Here is a 17,335-nt window from a genome sequence, read left to right as displayed (position 1 = left end):
ACGAGGGCACATCCAGAGGGGAGAGGAGCACAGAACAGGCAGACATCAGAGCGAGGAAGAGGAGAAGAGATGCGATTACCGAGGAGACGGCGAGGAAGGGCACAAAAAAAAAAAAAAAAAAAATCCTGCCGGGGAGAAGGAGTCAGCGTTGGGAAGAGAGGGAGTGGGAGAACAGAACAGAACAGAGAGAGAGAGAGAAATAGAATGAATGCTAACAGGGAGCCCAGAACCAGTACCGAGGCTTTATCCTTCACAGGCGGAGGAGCAACAATCGCAAACACATTTTCTCTCACCCCGGCCCTATGAGAGATAAAAAAGCAATTTGTATTCTATTCCTATTCAGAGTCGCTTGGCCTGTTCCTCTGCCTGCATATTTGTAAACACAGCTTTGTCAGAGCAGCTTAATCTTCCCAACACAAACAGCAAATACGGGAAGGAGGGGCCGCCGAGGGTGAGGAGAATCAAAGGGAACGGGGGGGGGGGGGGGGGGGTCCATCCCAGATGGCGGGCCGGGACGTCGCGCATCACAACGCGTTTTCGTCACCGCTTTGCACGGGACGGCCGCGTGTCCGCTCGCGCTACGCCGTCGGCGCGCTGACGCCTTTGGACCGTTTCTGACATCCTGAGCCCGGGCCGCTTTTCCAAACTTTAACCAGAACATGCAAAAGAAATGCAACCTCGGATTGCGACGGCGGACGTGCTCGGACGACAGTAATCGGACTCATTGGCGGTCGCTCCATTTTGAGTGCTTCCCAATACCGAGTCCGCATTGCATTAAGGAGAAAAGCATTTCTAGTAGGTGGGCGACTGGTTAGAGCGTCTGCCATGCAGTTCTGAGGCGTGGGGTTGAAATCCAGGCCCCGTCTGTGTGGCTTTTCTCCTGGGTTCCTCCCACATCCCCAAAACATGCATTCATCGGAGACTCGAGTGCGTTTTCTGGTTTTTACGCGCCCTGCGATCGGCTGGAAACCGGTCGAGGGTGCAACCCGCCTCCTGCCCGGAGCTCGAGCACTCCCGTGACCCTTGTGAGGATAAGCGGCGATATACATGGAGGTACCTGAGTTGCTACGCACCCCAGATGTGAAGCCATTTTGTCCCCCAGTTTTCGTGCAGCCGCTCAGTCTCGTGACTGCGCCATCATGTCACATTGCATCATCAACGATTGCGCTCTTTTGCTTACGAGTCAGCAGTGGTTGGTCCGTCTCCACATCGTTTCGTTCTTGCTGTGTTTTGAGGTGCAGAACCTCCTTTCAGTTGAAGCTTTTGCACAGCCAATCAACTACCGAGCGAACTACTTGATCCACAGTTTTGCTGCAGTGGAAACTTTTTACTCAGGAAGTGCGCCAACAGCAACGCGGTCATCGTGCCGTTGACTTGCAGTTGAAGGTGGACTTTTGTGAAAGTTCCTGAAAATACAGATGCGACAACTGAAGGTGTGAAGTCTTGCTAGCGGGCCCCCCCCCCCTGTGAAATTTTAGAAAAAATGGATGGCTGTGGTGCATTCTGGCGATACCTCCGAACAAAATTCAGACAAAAATTGAAAGTAAAATTTCCAAGTCCTGACCAAAAAAAAATTGGGCAGAAGTTCCCCAAGGGCCAAGCCCAGATTTTTTTTGCCCCCATCCCTCTATCACTGGATAGCACATAAAATATGTAGAAAATATGCCATCTTAGCCCAAGACAAATTAATTAAGTGAACTATTCAGTAAAAAGGCATGCAAAATTGTCCTTTTCCCCACATTACACATATTAGTAGTAGTATAGATATGGAATATACACGAAAATATATCTGAGAATACAAGCAACACGAGTGACATCAAAGGCAAGCAGTGGCGCACAAGTTTGCTTTTGAGTGTCATTTCGTCCCGTGTGCCAACCTGTCGGTCTTGCAACTCTTTGACCACGCCAGTCAGCCAGGGTCATGTTTGTCGTGTACTTTGTTAGACTTGGCCTGACTCTTGGCTGTGTAAGCAAAAATGTTTCCGCGTCCTACTGCAAGCACTTTTTTTTTTTTTTTTCGGTGCGGATGAGTCCGGAGAGCCTGACTGAGATCGCTAAAGAAATCTAAAGAGAATCCCGCCCCGTCACGTTTGAAATACCAAAACGTTCCATTGTGTAATATAAAACGAAGATACCGTATTGATATTCCAGATGGGAACGTGATTGGACTGCAGAATTCTTTTCTCACTTTGTAAATATTGCAGTGTTTGAAGGCAGGTCCTCAGGTTAGGGCGTGCTAGTAAACAACACGCCGTTGGCCCAGAACAAAAAAACAAAAAAGAAAAGAAATTCATTGTATGCCCCCGAAGAGTTGAGGAAGCCCAGCGTGTGGCAAGATGTCCACAGCAGACCACAAATACTGTACATAAAAGGCGAGACTGAAGCGGGTGGCCGACTCGTCTGGGTGCACATTCGCTCACGGAGGCATGAAATTGGGCTGAACAACACCTGCCGACACACGTTGCACGAAAACAGCACCGATCCGGCAAACTCACACTCCACATCACACCGCGGCTATTTGTACATACTGCGAGATGACTTTACCGTGCCCCCCCCCGGTGGCCAATTAAGGACGTCCGGTTGCTCCGTCTCAACTCAATATCGCGGGGAAGACATTCGTCAGCTTCTTTGTCCGCTGTCCCGAGTCGCCCTCAGACCTGGCAAACGCCTTCCGCGCCCAACGTGGAGATGAGATCACGGATTAGAGGGGATGACAATGGCGATTACACACGTGCGACTCCGCACGAAAGCAGCCAAATTACGGATTCTGCTTCAAAACTTTTTGTCGCTGTCGGTGTTGCTTGCTGCCTTGCTTTGAACACGACGACACCACCACAGCGAGCAATATCACTTTGCCCGCCGCAGTCCAATATTTGAATTTGGTCATCTCGCCAATGGCGGCGCTTACGCTTGGGTCCGGTTTCAGGGGCCGGCGGACGCGAGCGAGAACGCCAAAAGACAAATGCGGAGAGAAAGGCGGCGGGCAGATGGAGCCGCCCGAGTGCCCCCGGGCGGCCCTCTGATGAAGACAGCGGGGAAAGAAAGTGAAAGGCGCCATGTTACCAACGGGGAGGGAAGAGGGTGGCTGGGCTGCATGGCGATGGCGGTCGGGGGGAGCGGGCAGAGGGAGGGGAAAAAATCAGCCACTGAGTCAAAAAGAGGGAAAGCAAAGCAAATGAAAAGTGACACTTTAATTCAGAGGGCTTCTTCTTGCCTGAGTTATTATGAGATGTTTGTAAGCTGGCTTGTTCATGCATCCCCGCTGGCCCCTCTCACTGAGGGTAGCTGCCAGCGTGGGTCCACGGACGGAGCAGGGGGCGGCGGCCTCTACGCTTTGATCCTCCCGTGCCAGCCCGCTACGATCAGCACTCCAATGCAAAAAGTCTCGGAGGTGCTCAAATCCGGGAGGCGAGGGTAATAGCTTTGGCCGCGCTAAAAAAAAAAAAATTGCGGACAATTTGCTTCGTGTGAACCCAAGCGCGGAGAGGACCGACTGCAAACCGTTCATCCAAACAGGAAAATATGAAAAATAACCATGGAAACAGACCAATGTAATTTGACGGCCTTGAAGGGAGGCCGCCCGAGCTTTTTGACTCTGACACTGAAAGGAATTTGAAGAGTTTTAGAATGCGGGAATGAACACAGAAGGTGGGCGGCCCGAGCCAAGCAAATTCACTTTGCTGAGATGAATGTGTGCATATAACGCAGACACACACAAAAAAAAAAAACTAATCTCCCACTTGGATTGAATTGAATGAGCTTCTTTTGTTTCCAATGTTAAAACCTGTCAAAAGACGGCAGAGTCCTCACGCTCAATTCGTTTGGGCCGGGGATTCGCCGACATTTTGCACCTTGAGTACAACCTCAAACAATTGACCCCTCCGCACAGGGCACTTAACCACGCCCCCTGAAGTTACGTCACCCCGCGTGTGCTAACCTCAGACAAACAATGAGCAAAAATGGCGGCGCAGCAAGAAAAGACTAGAGCGAAACTGTCCCATTTACCGGCTGATTTCTCACTCGCATTCTTAGCTAACAGTGAAATATCGCTGAAATGCAGACAGCGGGGCTTCAAGTATTTCAGCGAGGGGGATTTCCATGCGTGTCGACGGAGAGACCATTGATATTAGCGCGAGATCTTTCCGGAGTCAGAGGAAGACCCAGAAGCCACATCGTATAATATATTATAACCCAAAAATGAATTCGTCATTGACAGTTTCCCATTTTCGTGTTACATATCGCACTTGTGTGCAGAATCTGTATGCGCATCTGTATAGCCGTTTGTGAACCGCCGTATGAAGGAAAAGAAGGCGAGGCTTGATTTACCAGTTGTTTCTCTCGTTTTCTTTCTGTAACGTCACGCGCTCCCCTCAATAATTATTCCTGTGAATTGGTGCCGAACCTACGTAAGTCCCGACCCAGTACGACAATCGCTACTTTAGCGTCCTCAAACATCCTTCCTTCAGTCTTTGGTGTCTCGGTGCACGTCGAAGGCCTTTAGGACTCGCTAGTCCGGTTTATCTTAGCTCGGGAGCCGCCAAACAGAGACACGTTTGTGCAGTCAGATCATCGCAAAATATCGCTCAACACAGATCAAGTGCGTCAATCGTTCACACGCAGCTACGTTATGCAAGCGAAGAACTGCTAGTTCATTTATACGAGACATGGATTGAAAATCAAGCATAGGACTTACCTTCGTGCAAACATCTGTTCCGGTTGATGATGCGGTCTTCCTCAAAGTTAGATCCATCGAAGGCATTTTTCGTACCGGGTCTTCGGTTTTGGAAAGGCTACGAATGGAACTCCACCAACTCGCCTTTCAGGATACCCGTCGTCACGATCACAAAGTCCGTGACTACACCTCTTAACCATATCGATTTGTTAAAGAACCCAAATACGCGATAAAACGCTAACAAAACCTATACTGGACCATGCAACGTTGTCTGAGGTAATAGCGGACGCCAACAAGGGTCGTGGTTTATGCAGATCTCTGGCCTCTGATTGGTCAGTGACGCGGATTGCGCAATATCCACGGAGGGGTCAATTGTTCAGCTACTCGTGAGCAAAGATGGGACGAGGTTCATCTCTTTGGCAATAAGTGTGTGAGAAAATAGTCCGACAATTGAAGGAAAATGTTCCTCATTGCGAGGAATTTAGGGATTTCATCATCTGGAGAATCTGGAGAAATGACAGCGGGAAGGCCGGAAACCAACACTGAGCGGCCGTCAAAAACTACCCACATCGATGTGTGTAAAGGATTTCAACGATTGTTTCGGTGTCAAAACGTGACACCTCAGCCATTGTGCTGCGAAGGCAAACTTCAAAATCAAAGCGTTGTATAGGACCGCATTGGATACCAATGTCAAAACGCTCTCATATTGAAGTTGGCACCAGAACGCAGTGCCGGACTTGGATGAAGTCCCCGACCCCGGTTCCTGGCTGACTACCTTGCGGGCAATGCTGCAAATGAAGCACTTATCATACATTTTTCATTGCAAATTGGATTCATCGGGGTGGGGGGGGACATCATTTCCACGGGACTTTTGCCACCCCACCTCCAGACCATGCAGTGCAAACAGGGGGTGGGGGGGGGGGGGGTGTAGCAAAGTACCACACTGTATCGTGTCCAAGCGAACTAAGCTGTAGCATTTGCTTGGAAACTAATGACAAATATGAAAGGAGCAAAGTCAAGATGTGTGAGGAACGGCTCGGCGCCGTCCAGCTCGTTGTAAAATATGCCATCGTTTCAGTCGTTCTTCAGTAAACGTGCAGTTCTCCCCTTTCAGATCCCTTCATCGGCGTCATCCGATAAAAAAATAAAAGTTTCCGCCGACATTAGCGGCCCAAATCAGTGTGTGTTTTATGTGCAGCCGGACGGGTTCTCCATCCGTCGCCCCCTGAAATGCGGAGCATATAAATGGCGAAGGATAAATTTCAAACGGTCTCCGTGTTTGCCTTGTACCGTTTTCCCTTCTCGCCGAGACGTTCGAGTCCGGCGCTTGATTTATTTGCAGCACGCGCCATTAATCCTGCGCCCATGCGTGCCTCTGCTGAATAATTGATCTCCTTACTACTGTAACTAAATGCCTCAAAAACAACGACAACCTGCCTCTTTCCCTATCCCCGCACATCTATTCCTTCTTATTGTAAAAACCTTTAACGCCAAAGCTGTCTTGAAAATCGACATTCTTTTTTTTTTTTTTTTTGCCGAGTCGAAAGGTTGAAGTGGGATTTTTTTTTTTTCAATTTCCGCCAGTTGTGTGAGATACTGTTCAACCACCAGATGGCGCGTCTCTCTCTCTCTCTCTCTCTCTTTCATTCATTTATTCACGCTTACGTTCAGAGGAGGAGGAGGAGGAGGCAGGCTGGCCTTTCGGTCAGTCCATCCGTTTCAGGATGCGAGCGGTCAGCTGTCTGAGGATGCTCTGACGTGTCGCGCCTCGCTCTGCAGTCGAGGGGTGCTGGGACCATTCATTCCCGTCTTTCACGTGTTTTTGCCTTTTGGCACGTTACAATTCAAGTAATAAGTACGCTATCTCCTCGAATGCCACTTGCTATAAATCAGGGGGAAATAGAGCTGTCATCTTGGCAAACAATAGGACCAGTTATCATTAAAATGTTCTCGAGTTGCACGGCAGGCTCGGCCTTGCATGCCAATGAGTAGGAAAGTGATCTATCGAGCACTTTAAAAATGTCTTCTTTCACGACAAACACACATACGCGAGCACACAGAATTAAAAGGGAAAAAAAAACATGCATTTCTAATTGAAAAACGTTTAATGCCGTCACCGACAATAGCAGCGTTTTTGCTGGAAAAAGGACTGGCGTGCTAAAGCCGCCAGAATACAGAACATATGTTCTTTGGAAAGGCAAAAAAAAAAAAAACAAAAAAAAAAGGGGCAATTCGCCGCCGGCATTTCACAGTAAACTCAGCGCTCAGCCGAGCGGGAGCAAAAGATCCACGAGACACGCGACGACGTCGACATCCTCGGACCGCGCGCGGCCCGTGAATTATGACTTCACAAATAGCGCTCTGATGATGACATTTGAGGCGTTTAATGACGTCTCGTGACAAATAGCGCACAATCGGACGCTCATTCAATCATAACACGCGGCTCCGAGTGACATGATGAAGATTTAGGTCAGTGATTGGAAAACGAGCACCAAAGTTGATTGCGGGGATGACATTGTTCAATGTCACCGGCGTGACACGGAATTTCTGCGTCATTTGTCACGCGGCGCCGTCAGCCGTCCTCGACGTACGCCAACATTATTAGCGGCTTGGTGACATACGGACCGCGTAAAGTCTCCGTTTTCCCAGATTCATTCGGAGCTCGCCGGACAAGAACGTACGTCAACACGCCAGACTTCAGAAGCCTTCGTGGCGGTTCCCCCCCCCCCCCCCATGCAAAGGCCACAGAATCAGATATGCGAAAAGGTTGGACTGCTTTTCCAATCTCAGATTAAACGCGAGCTGCTATTTTCCTTTATGACAAAAAAAAAAAAAAAAAAGGATGAAAAACAATCTCATGTATTTACTCCAATACATTTGCAATAAACACTGCATTTTGGGGAAATCAATCACCGGCACCCAATACAGGACGTGCAATATTTTCCCCACGTAGAACCATACCGGGAAAAACGCAACCTGTTTTTTTTTTTTTTTTTTTTTCATTATCTGTGCGCATTGACATATTACGCCAAGAAAATATCCCAAAGTACACTTACTCCTAAAAGCCCTGTCCAGTGAATTTTGAGATTCGATTAGAAAAACTGAGGTGATGAAAGGACAAATATCTGGAAATGTACTGTACTGTATGCAAAGACTGGGCTCAATGTAGTACTGAATTGTATTTTCACCTTTCCTGATTTTGGGCTCGGGTTTAACGGCGCCCAATGATGCACATTGCCGTGGGCCACAAGTGCACCCCCTTGGCTAATGTAATATGTTGGACTGCAAAGCATTGTGGGTAAGTAACTAGCAGGAAGTATGTGCACAAATGTCTGTCCGACTGAATGTTATGCGTACGTTGCTTGACTTTCCCTGAGGGGTTTCGCTCATGCGGCCTTACACACCGACACACAAGTGAGCGAAGAGGTGACACAACCCACTCGCTAGCCGCCTGTCCGCGGTGTCGCAAGCTAGGCTGATCAGCGCCATTTAAAACCTGGTGATGACAACATTTGACAGATTGCGTGATTGGCCACGATTTCGGAGCCTCAGTGTCATGAAGCTCGGCGTTTGAAGTGTTCAAAGTCGGACTTGTTCAACCTCTGAAGCATAGTTTCCCATAGGAAATAATGTCAATGAGTTTAATCCGTTTCCGACCTCCAAAGAGTACATTCCCATTTAGGTAAAAACATGTCCACCCTGCATTTAAACGATAAAAAAACGCATTCACTTAAAGCAACTTAATTCTCTAGGATAATTGAAAGAGTCGACTAGCCGTACGATGCTAACAAACACGCACCACATTCCCGTGCTTAGCGTACTTAGATCAACGGTGGTTCGGGCTTTTCCTTTGCCGCTGGTAGCACCTCTGTCTTTCTTTGGACCCATAGCAAATAAAATACAGCAAAAATGACAACAAACTATCTTGATAAACACTCGCCAAGGTGCGTGGTCATGCTATGAGCACGAGTGAGTGATTTGATTTGACTCAAAGTGGGCAGCGGCTCGTCTTGCCACCGCCCTGTGCGCTCAAGTCGGCTACCCGGTCTAGCTCAGCCCAGATGTTCTGACACTGAGAGTGAGGTTTTTTTTTTTTCTTTTTTTAACGCAGATTTTTTTGGGTCGAAAACAGATTTGCACAACCACCGAGACGTTGGCACTTCCAAGGCTTTTTTCCACCGTTCAAATTTGGCAGGGTTGTCGGTTTGCCAAATTTAGAACTGGTCAGCACACCTGCCTCACAGTTCTGAGGGCCGGGGTTCAAATCTCAGCCCCCAAACCGTTTGGAGTTTGTACGTTCCCCCCGGCCCGCGTGAGTGAGTTCTCGCTGGGTACTCGGGTTTCCTCGCACATCCCCAAAACGTGCATCATAGCTTAACTGAAGACTTAAATTGCCCGTAGGTTTGAATGTGAGTGTGAATGATTGTTTGTATATCCCTCTTGACAGGCGGACGACAGCTGGCACAGGCACTGGCACGCCCGTGGCCCGGGTGAGGTTAAACGGGACAGAAAATGGTTGGATTTTAAGAGCCCTCGACAACGACTGAGGGAAGCCACCAAGTTGAGGTTGCGCCTAACTTTTTTCCCAATTTGAAATCTGCTGGAACGGAGCACAGTAGCACAGTATCGCTCGTCGGAAAAATTCTTTCCATAGGTGTACCCCTTTGTGCCGCTGGATGAGGATTAAGAGGCCATTCGTACGGTGGCTCTGCAATGGAAATAAAAAAACAAAAGAAAACACGGGAAAGCCGACACAAGCGGTTCAATCGGAGTGGTCTGAGGGACGCTATCTAATCAAAGCGTACACCTCCTTAATTATAGCTCGGTTTTCATCCGATGAACAAGTGTCGCCTGTCAGCGCCGGGCGATGCCTTCATTGCGCTTGGCAGAGGGACCACAATCGCAGAGTTTGCCTTATCCGTCGGGGGCGTGGGCGTCCATCTCGTCCCGTCCCCGTGCGCCATACAGACCGGAAGGTTCCATCAGTTCTTTTTCCAGACGCCCCCCCTCGCGGTGCCCTATCTCATTATGTGGGCGAGATGTTTGGGGGTCTCCTGGTGGCAGCCTGTCACGCTGTCAGCGAGCGTAATGCCTCTCGGTGGGTGTACGGCGACTGCAGTTTGCGTGTCTGTGAAGGCTGCGGCGCGCATTACGCTCCCGACTTGTATTCTTTTCACGCGCTATTAGTATCCAGAGGTTGTCAAAATGAATTTCCGATTTAAATGTCATTGGGTCCCCTTGACTGTAGTAAATACGTGCCGCGTATTTGTCTATGTCTTTTAAATTTGTGTCCATTGCTGAGGCTGAAATTTAATTAAGCTGGGAGCTTGAAACAGTTGGGTGACAGGGGAGCGAAAGTCAGATTTGCTAGCCAAACTGCGCATTAATAAAATATCTGAAGGATGACAAACTGGAAGGACCAGACAGCGCAAAAACTTCTGGAAAGGCCTGAAATGACATTTAATATATTTCCTGGCAGACGCCAACACGGACTGACAGCGGGAGGCAGATGGGAATGAAAACAATATCTCTGATTACTAAATCTGGCATATGTAATGACTGTGTAGTGCGATATTCTATCCTTTGGATTTCGTGTTCTCTGAAATGTGAGAGATTCCAAACAGTCCGCGCCCAAAACCGACCCGTGAGAAAATGTTGCGCTTTAAAGCCGCTGGAAGACAAATACAACGAAAAGCTGTCAGAGATTGACAGGAAGTCACACGTGTGCAAGTCCCAGCAAAGTCTCCAGTCTCACCCATCCAGTTACGCTGGTGAAAAAAAAAAAAAAGCATAACATCAAATTAATTCCGTTTCAGCAAGTTACAACGTACATTGGAGCGATGATAAAATGTTTCCAAATACATCCACTCCTCAATTAATTAAGGCCGAAAACCAACAATGGATTCCCGTGACCTTCCAACCCCATGAAAACTGATATCAATGCGGAAAGGATATCCCCATAGAGGCTCAGGAACACTTCTGAAACGCAGTGTCACTCGATCGAGTTCGCCGCTTCATCCGGAAGCGTATTTTAAAGCTCTACTATGCAAAACAAAAGCCACCGATCGACCACACCCAGAAACGCCGGCCGGCTTCTCCGGGCCCGAGCTCATCTGAGATGGCCTGATGCAAAGTGGAAAAATGTTCTGCGGTGCGACGAGTCCACATTTGACATTGTTTTTGGAAATTGTGCACGTCAAAAGCACAGAACAATCTAACGGCACTTTGATCCTACAGACTGAGGATAAGGAGCTATTCAAATTCTCATTAGGAGCCAACAGATTACGAGAAAGATGAGCTGACTTTATACGTTGCCTGCTGATGAAATTGAGACTTACGTCATGATTGTTGATCTTCATTATATTATTAGCATGATGCGGGTGCAAATGCACATCTGTATTTTTCATGAATGCAAATAAAGACGAGCCGATTACGTGAGAGTGCAAAGGAGAACGAGGACGGGAGGAGTGTGTTAATTAGTGTGAGATGTGCTGATGTCGCTGTGTTTGTTCTGTAATAGAGTGTTGCACGCAGCACCGACACCTCAGGTGGGTGATTAGCGCTAATTATATAATTACACAAAATGTGATAATAAACAGCGCAGAGGGAATCGACTCCATCATCCTCTTTCCAGCCACTCGTATGGAAGCGAGTACCAATTTGAATGTGCACAAAAGGAAAGAAAAGGCAGAGAAGGGACGTCCAAGGTGAGGCAAAAAGTCATGGAACACTCTCGCGTGTCCTGCCGCCTTGCGGGGGGGGGGGACGATTTGCTCCCTGTGACAAACAGTAACGGCCAATAAAACAAGTGCTGAGTCGCTCCCAAAGGCAGCCGAGGGAAGCGGGGGACAAATGAACACAAACTGGAAGTAAAAAGCTTCTCCCGGGAGGATTTGCCCATTTCTGTAGTCTTCACACTTGCTCTGGCTCGAGTGAGGAACACCACATGTGAAAGATCCTAACGTTGGCCAACACATCTGCGAGACCCGACCGCTGCTACAAGCGACCGGAACACAAATCAAGATGCATTTTGCCATTTTGCACTCTGGCCCAAAAATCAGCGTACGGTAAGCGTCTTCTCATAAATGCCGGAGTTTGTCACCTTCAGCTAAAAACTTGAGATACATTTGAGAGTTTACTGCGGCCCAAATGAGTTTCCCCCGCGGTGGGTAGAGGCGGGGCGAAAAGTTCGGTCCTCCGGGAGGGGCTCGGACTCCAACCGCTGGAGGAGCCAGATGAGGCGGGTGGGGCATCTGACGCTGAAAGACACCCCGGGGACGACCCAGGCCGAGCTGTAGAGACTACGTCTCTGGGCTGGCCTGGGAACACTTCGGGATCCCCCCATGAAGTGGGTGGGGAGAAGAAAGTTTGGGCAATCTATTGCCCCCCCCCCCCCCCCCCTCCCGGGACTTGAGCGGTCGGGAGGTAGGTCGAGAGATGGACGGATGGACAGATGCTCTTTTTCCAAGAGGTGGCTGCCCAAAAAGTAAAACAGAATGCGATACCGACAAATAAATTCTGGACGGTACAAATGAGTGAGAGTAAAAAGTAAGGAAGGAAGGAACGGAAGCGCTAATTACTGCTAATCAGGCCGAACGGAATTCAGGCTCCACATCGGGTGCGAGATGATCTGATTACTTGAGAACTGATCCGTTAATCCCATCATTGCTGCTCAACGTGGGCATGTACAGTACGCGCAGTCTTGTAAAAGCGATCCCCACCGCCAGCACAGTAAATATGATTTTATCAGGTATTTTACATTCACTTCCTCCTGCATATTTCAACGTACAACCACAGGAGTTAAAGAAACATCGGCATATTTTTCTGCCGTCGTCTCATCTCCAAAACGACGACGGTATTTGAACGAGGTGACCTTTTCAACAGCCAGGGAAGAGGCCGACTGTTACGAAACACGCTGAACCGGTCGCCAGCCAATCGCAGGGCATGCACAAACAAACAACAGATTCGTACTCACGTTCAAATCTATCGGCGATTTAGGGAATTTGCCACTTCACTCTTTTCATGGACAATTACCTGAGCATGCATGTTTTGGGAATGTGGGAGAAAATCGAGAGTGCCCGGAGAAAAGCCAGGCTTGCAGACTCCACGCAGGCGTGGCCAGGATTTGAACCCCCGGTCCTCAAAAGCCGGCCGGCCGGCAGGCAGGCAGACGTGCTAACCAGTCGTCCGCTGTTTAGATAACATCAATTTGGGCACGTGAGATTTCCGCCTGACAGCAGCGACATCAACAAAGCCGATTCGGATTCCGATATTCATTTTCCCATTTGAGTATTTTGGTAGCGTGGGGCATGCGTGCACGTGTCTCTCGCTTGATTTTTACGAGTCGCACTGCGGCCCCTCTGGTTCAAAACGCAGGCCGTTCTGCTCTGTGTCAGTGTGCGCGGCATCCCGACGGGTATTAACTTTTGAACCGTCTCCCTCCCTCCCTCCCTCCCTCCCGCGGCTGTCGGCCGCTGACCTCGGCCGGAAATGGCGGTCTGCCGACAGTGAGGTCAATGGAGAAATGTTGCTTTTTTTTTTTTACGTCACGACAAGCATGTCGGAGTCTATTCATGTGAGAGAGTCACGACGAGGGCGATGAAAGGAGATGAAAAGTCAACTGTGCGTAGCATGTCGTGTGGAACGCGTGGACGGTGGTGAAATGAAAGGCAATTCCGAGTGTTTCGTCGTTTCACCCAATCGGGATTAGCCTTTGGTGAGAAAGGCAGCGCATCGATCTGTCCCCGTTTGTTCTCCCCGTTGTCAAGTGTGCGGGTTTCCTAAAAAATGCGTTGGTGAGGTTGATCGAAGGCTAAATTGTCTCAAGACGTGAACGGTCCGTCCTCAAATGTCAGTCTTGTGAGTGAGACGGGTGACCTGAGTCCGAGTTTGCCCGCGAACTCTCGGCTACGGTACACGAAGGGCTTTCTTTTCAATCCCAACTCCCACCGTATGAGCGAATCGCCTGTGACAGAAGGCCAAAGTTCGCAAAGGATCTCAAAAAACACGATTTGAGCGCTCACACTATTGCGACTCTGCTTCCTTGTAAGTGAGGCGACAAACTCTTGGCGACAGTCAAAACGACGAGGAACGCTCGTGCTAAGAACAACGCGATCGGCGAAGGAATGAGCTTCTCTTCACGTGCGAAAAAAATGAATCGGTTGATTCCAAATTGGCTCAATTCCCACATTGCTTGTCCACTTGTAGTCAATGGCGAAACCGGATGAATGCCTTTCATTTGGAAGTGTGCGCATGTAATCGTGCAAGCGCGCAGTCTCCAAATAAGCTATTGGCCATCTTCCGCCGCCTTCAACTCCTGTGAGATTTCGGGTCGACTTTCGGCTTCGCCACTGAAAGAAGTATTCCCGCATAAAACTCTGAGAAAAGAGCAGGCGTCACGAGCACGGGAGGAGACGCCTCTCTCGGGCTCCCCGCAGCCCCCCCCCACGCCCCCCTATCTGAGCACAGCACCTGCTCGGTCTCCAGATGAGATCCGGAAGGTGGGGCAGCGGAGGGCACGGGAAGGTGAGGGCGCAGGCGGGCCGGGGGGCCGGGAAGGAGGAGGAGGCCTGCGCGCGCAAGATACGGGCTCGGGCTTTAAAGCGGGCTCCGGGCAGTCGTTATCCTGGTTTGATTTCTTGCTACGCCGCTGCTCCACATTCTGCGCTGGATGCAACGCTTGTTGGGTGTGAAAATGGACGTGGGGCCGCGAGTCAAAGGCATTAACCGAGTCGAGTCAAATGCGTTTCTTGTCAAAAAGCAACATGTATCAAAATCAACATCTGAAATGCAAGAGAAGAAAAAAAAAAAAAAAATCAAAATAACACTCGTGTCCCCCCCCCGAGGGTAAATACACTCGCAGCGTCGCCGAGTTCAATGCGGTGTGGAAGTGACGCCTGGAAAGTCGCGGACTCACGAACATGAAGCGCACTTCAAACAATGCGGAGGGCAAAAAATTCTCTTAATCAGATATTGTCACCTCTCTGCATTTAAAAAGCAAAGATCATTTTTTACAAGCATATGAAAGGCGAAGGCCCGTATGAATCTTGGTTAACGTAACAGCGTATTGACCTTGCGTTGACAGAGACAAACTGCGTTTCATATCGGCGCCATTTCCCCCGTTTCGGTGCCTTCGTGTTCCTGCAGCAGTGAATACGATTATTTGAAAGCAGGAAAAAGAAAAAAGAAAACATGTGATCTTTTTTACCACTCACGGGAGGCCCTGTAGCTCAGTGGTTAGAGCACTGGTTTGATAAACCAGGGGTTGTGGGTTCGTATCCCACTGGGGCCTCCACTCCCTGAGAAGGGTTGCGTCAGGAAGGGCATCCGGCGTAAAAATTCTGCCAAATATATATGTGCGTTCATCTGAGATGACACGCTGTGGCGACCCCGAAAGGGACAAGCCGAAAGAAACTTACTTTTTTTTACCACTCACATTAACTTAGCTCAAGTCCCTCAAAAAACCGATCAAGCCTACTTTGCTCTCTAAAGGGTCACATCGCGTATAAAAACGATCATTGCAAGCTCGTTGCGGTTTTACAGAGAATCATCTCGTCCCGGGTGCGAGTCTGCGATAACATATTGGATGTTTATTAGAGCTGAGCTCAATGCCCGGGACTGAGTGCTGCCGTAAAAGCGCGTTGGAGCTGACCCCGTCCAGATGCCTTTGGCCTCTGTACTCCTCCATCCTCCATCTTCAACTCATCCTGGAAATGTGGGAGTCATGCCAACATGACTGGCATGCAACAAGGCTCAGGCGCAAAACCGCAAAAAAACAAAGTTGGATGATGACACGTGATGTGGACTAAGCTCCGGGACCATCTACGGGCTTTTTAATGATCCGAGCCAGGTGGATTAGAGGGGACTAGGTTCTGTAGCCCCCTTAACAGCTATAACGTCTTAGGGATCGCTGGACAGGTTTTGGACAAGCAGGGTCGTTTGCAGAAAGACGGACAACGGCAATTTACTTTACGCCACAGCATTGAAGTGTTTTTTTACCGTGTTTGATGACGGAAGCGCCGGGTCACGGATCTCCGACTGCACAGCTTCTGTGCTGACGTGTAGACAACTTGACGTGGTCTGCTGACGTCTGTCGAAAAGTTCACCGTGACTTAATCTATAGACCTTCTGACGGTCTCACAGATTCCTCGTGCTCGTAATCATCAAGCCTATGAATCTACTTTTACTACTTTCATCCTTGTCAGTGTCTTCGTTTCACCTCAAGCTAGCAGGAATGCAGCGCTGCCAACACTTACCAAACGAGTCGAGAAGAAAACACCCAGACTCACCCCTCACAATCCCGGGAGATTTTAAGGAAGCCAAACTCAACCACGAACTCCCTAAATCCAAACAGCACACAGACTGTTTGACGAGGTAAAATAAGACTTTGGGTCTGCACATCATCCTTGAACACTTTGACAGTGTGTTGATGGACTTCAGCTCTCCATTCAGCACCATCACCCCCAATCTCCGTTCCTCCAAGCTTCTCCGGCTAAGCGTCTCGTCTCCCACCTGCCGGTGGAGCTCAAGTCCAACTTCCCCACCCCAGCTGCCCCACGTGCTGTACTTGTACCACCTGTCGAGACCTTTCAATTCTCCGCAATTACATTTTCACAAGACCTGAAGCAGTAGATCAACATTACCTCCATCCTCAAAGAAGCCCACCAAAGGATGCGGTTCTTGCAGCTTCTGGGGAAGCACGGCCTGCCACGAGAGCTGCTGAGAACAGTTCTACACAGTCATCGGATCGATACTGTGTACCTCCATCTCAGTCTGGTTTGGGGCTGCCCAACCCAAAAAGGACAATGAAAACCGTCACCCTTGAGGACGGGATCCTCCGGATCCTGGCCACCAGCTCTTCCAGCGCCTTCCCTCGAGTAAATGCTACTGAACACTGCGAAGCAAAACTAGTCGGCATTCCAACACTTTCTTCTTGAACGGCGAACTTACGATTCCCTCAAAAATTCTGTGCCTCAAGCTTGTTGCTTGTTGAACGTGAGTTCTGCTGGGCCAATCTGTGTTATATACGATAGACCACGGCACGACGAGTCACTTTAAACGGGTTTCGCTCCTTGAAGGCTTGACGTCCGTCGCGAAATGGCCATTCCACGGGACTGTTGCTCTAATGGGCACGTTAACTGCTCCAAATTCGAGAAGACTCTGCATCCTTGTTGCGCAACAAAAAAATTGTTCCCATTCAATTGTGAGTCTGCCTCGGGCCGTACGCAACGTGTATGTCGTACTAGGGCGGTTCCAAATATCCAAGACAGATTCCTTGTGTCTCCTTCACATAGTTGGCCAATAAAGCAGCTTCTGATTCTAACGACGCCTTACTGATAGGCTTCTTTCTCGTAATAGCGGATGCTGCGTGTAAAGCTGAATTCTAGCGTCTGTTCTTGTGTCTATTTTGGGCTTCCTAAATGTTTAAAGGGGAACAAAGGTACGATTCCAGAAGCACTTTAGAGGGCCCCGCAGCAACATGAGGGATGAGCCCATCTGCAGCGGCCGTAAAGACAACGGCGCACATACATCACGACCTGAAATGCAGGACGCCCTGGACCTGATGGACGCGTTCCGGTCTCGTCCTCATCGATCTCGTCCTCGGACCTCTTAGCGCCTCCGCCGCGTCGGCATGGCCGCAGCTGCGCCCGTGTGGTCCTCGAA

At 49.3% G+C, this 17,335-nt stretch overlaps 1 protein-coding gene and 1 non-coding gene across 3 annotated transcripts in view; one reads left to right on the top strand and one right to left on the bottom strand.

Annotated features, from left to right (window-relative positions):
* camta1a (calmodulin binding transcription activator 1a) overlaps window positions 1–17,335 on the bottom strand; it is a 193,907-nt gene that overhangs the window by 72,229 nt on the left and 104,343 nt on the right. The window lies entirely within an intron of this gene.
* Window positions 14,891–14,963, top strand: trnai-gau (transfer RNA isoleucine (anticodon GAU)). The gene has a single exon. It is a non-coding gene; the product is annotated as a tRNA-Ile (tRNA).

Source organism: Syngnathoides biaculeatus, chromosome 2 (assembly GCF_019802595.1).
Source record: "Syngnathoides biaculeatus isolate LvHL_M chromosome 2, ASM1980259v1, whole genome shotgun sequence".
Taxonomy (NCBI): domain Eukaryota; kingdom Metazoa; phylum Chordata; class Actinopteri; order Syngnathiformes; family Syngnathidae; genus Syngnathoides; species Syngnathoides biaculeatus.
This window is presented reverse-complemented; position numbering and strand designations above follow the sequence as displayed.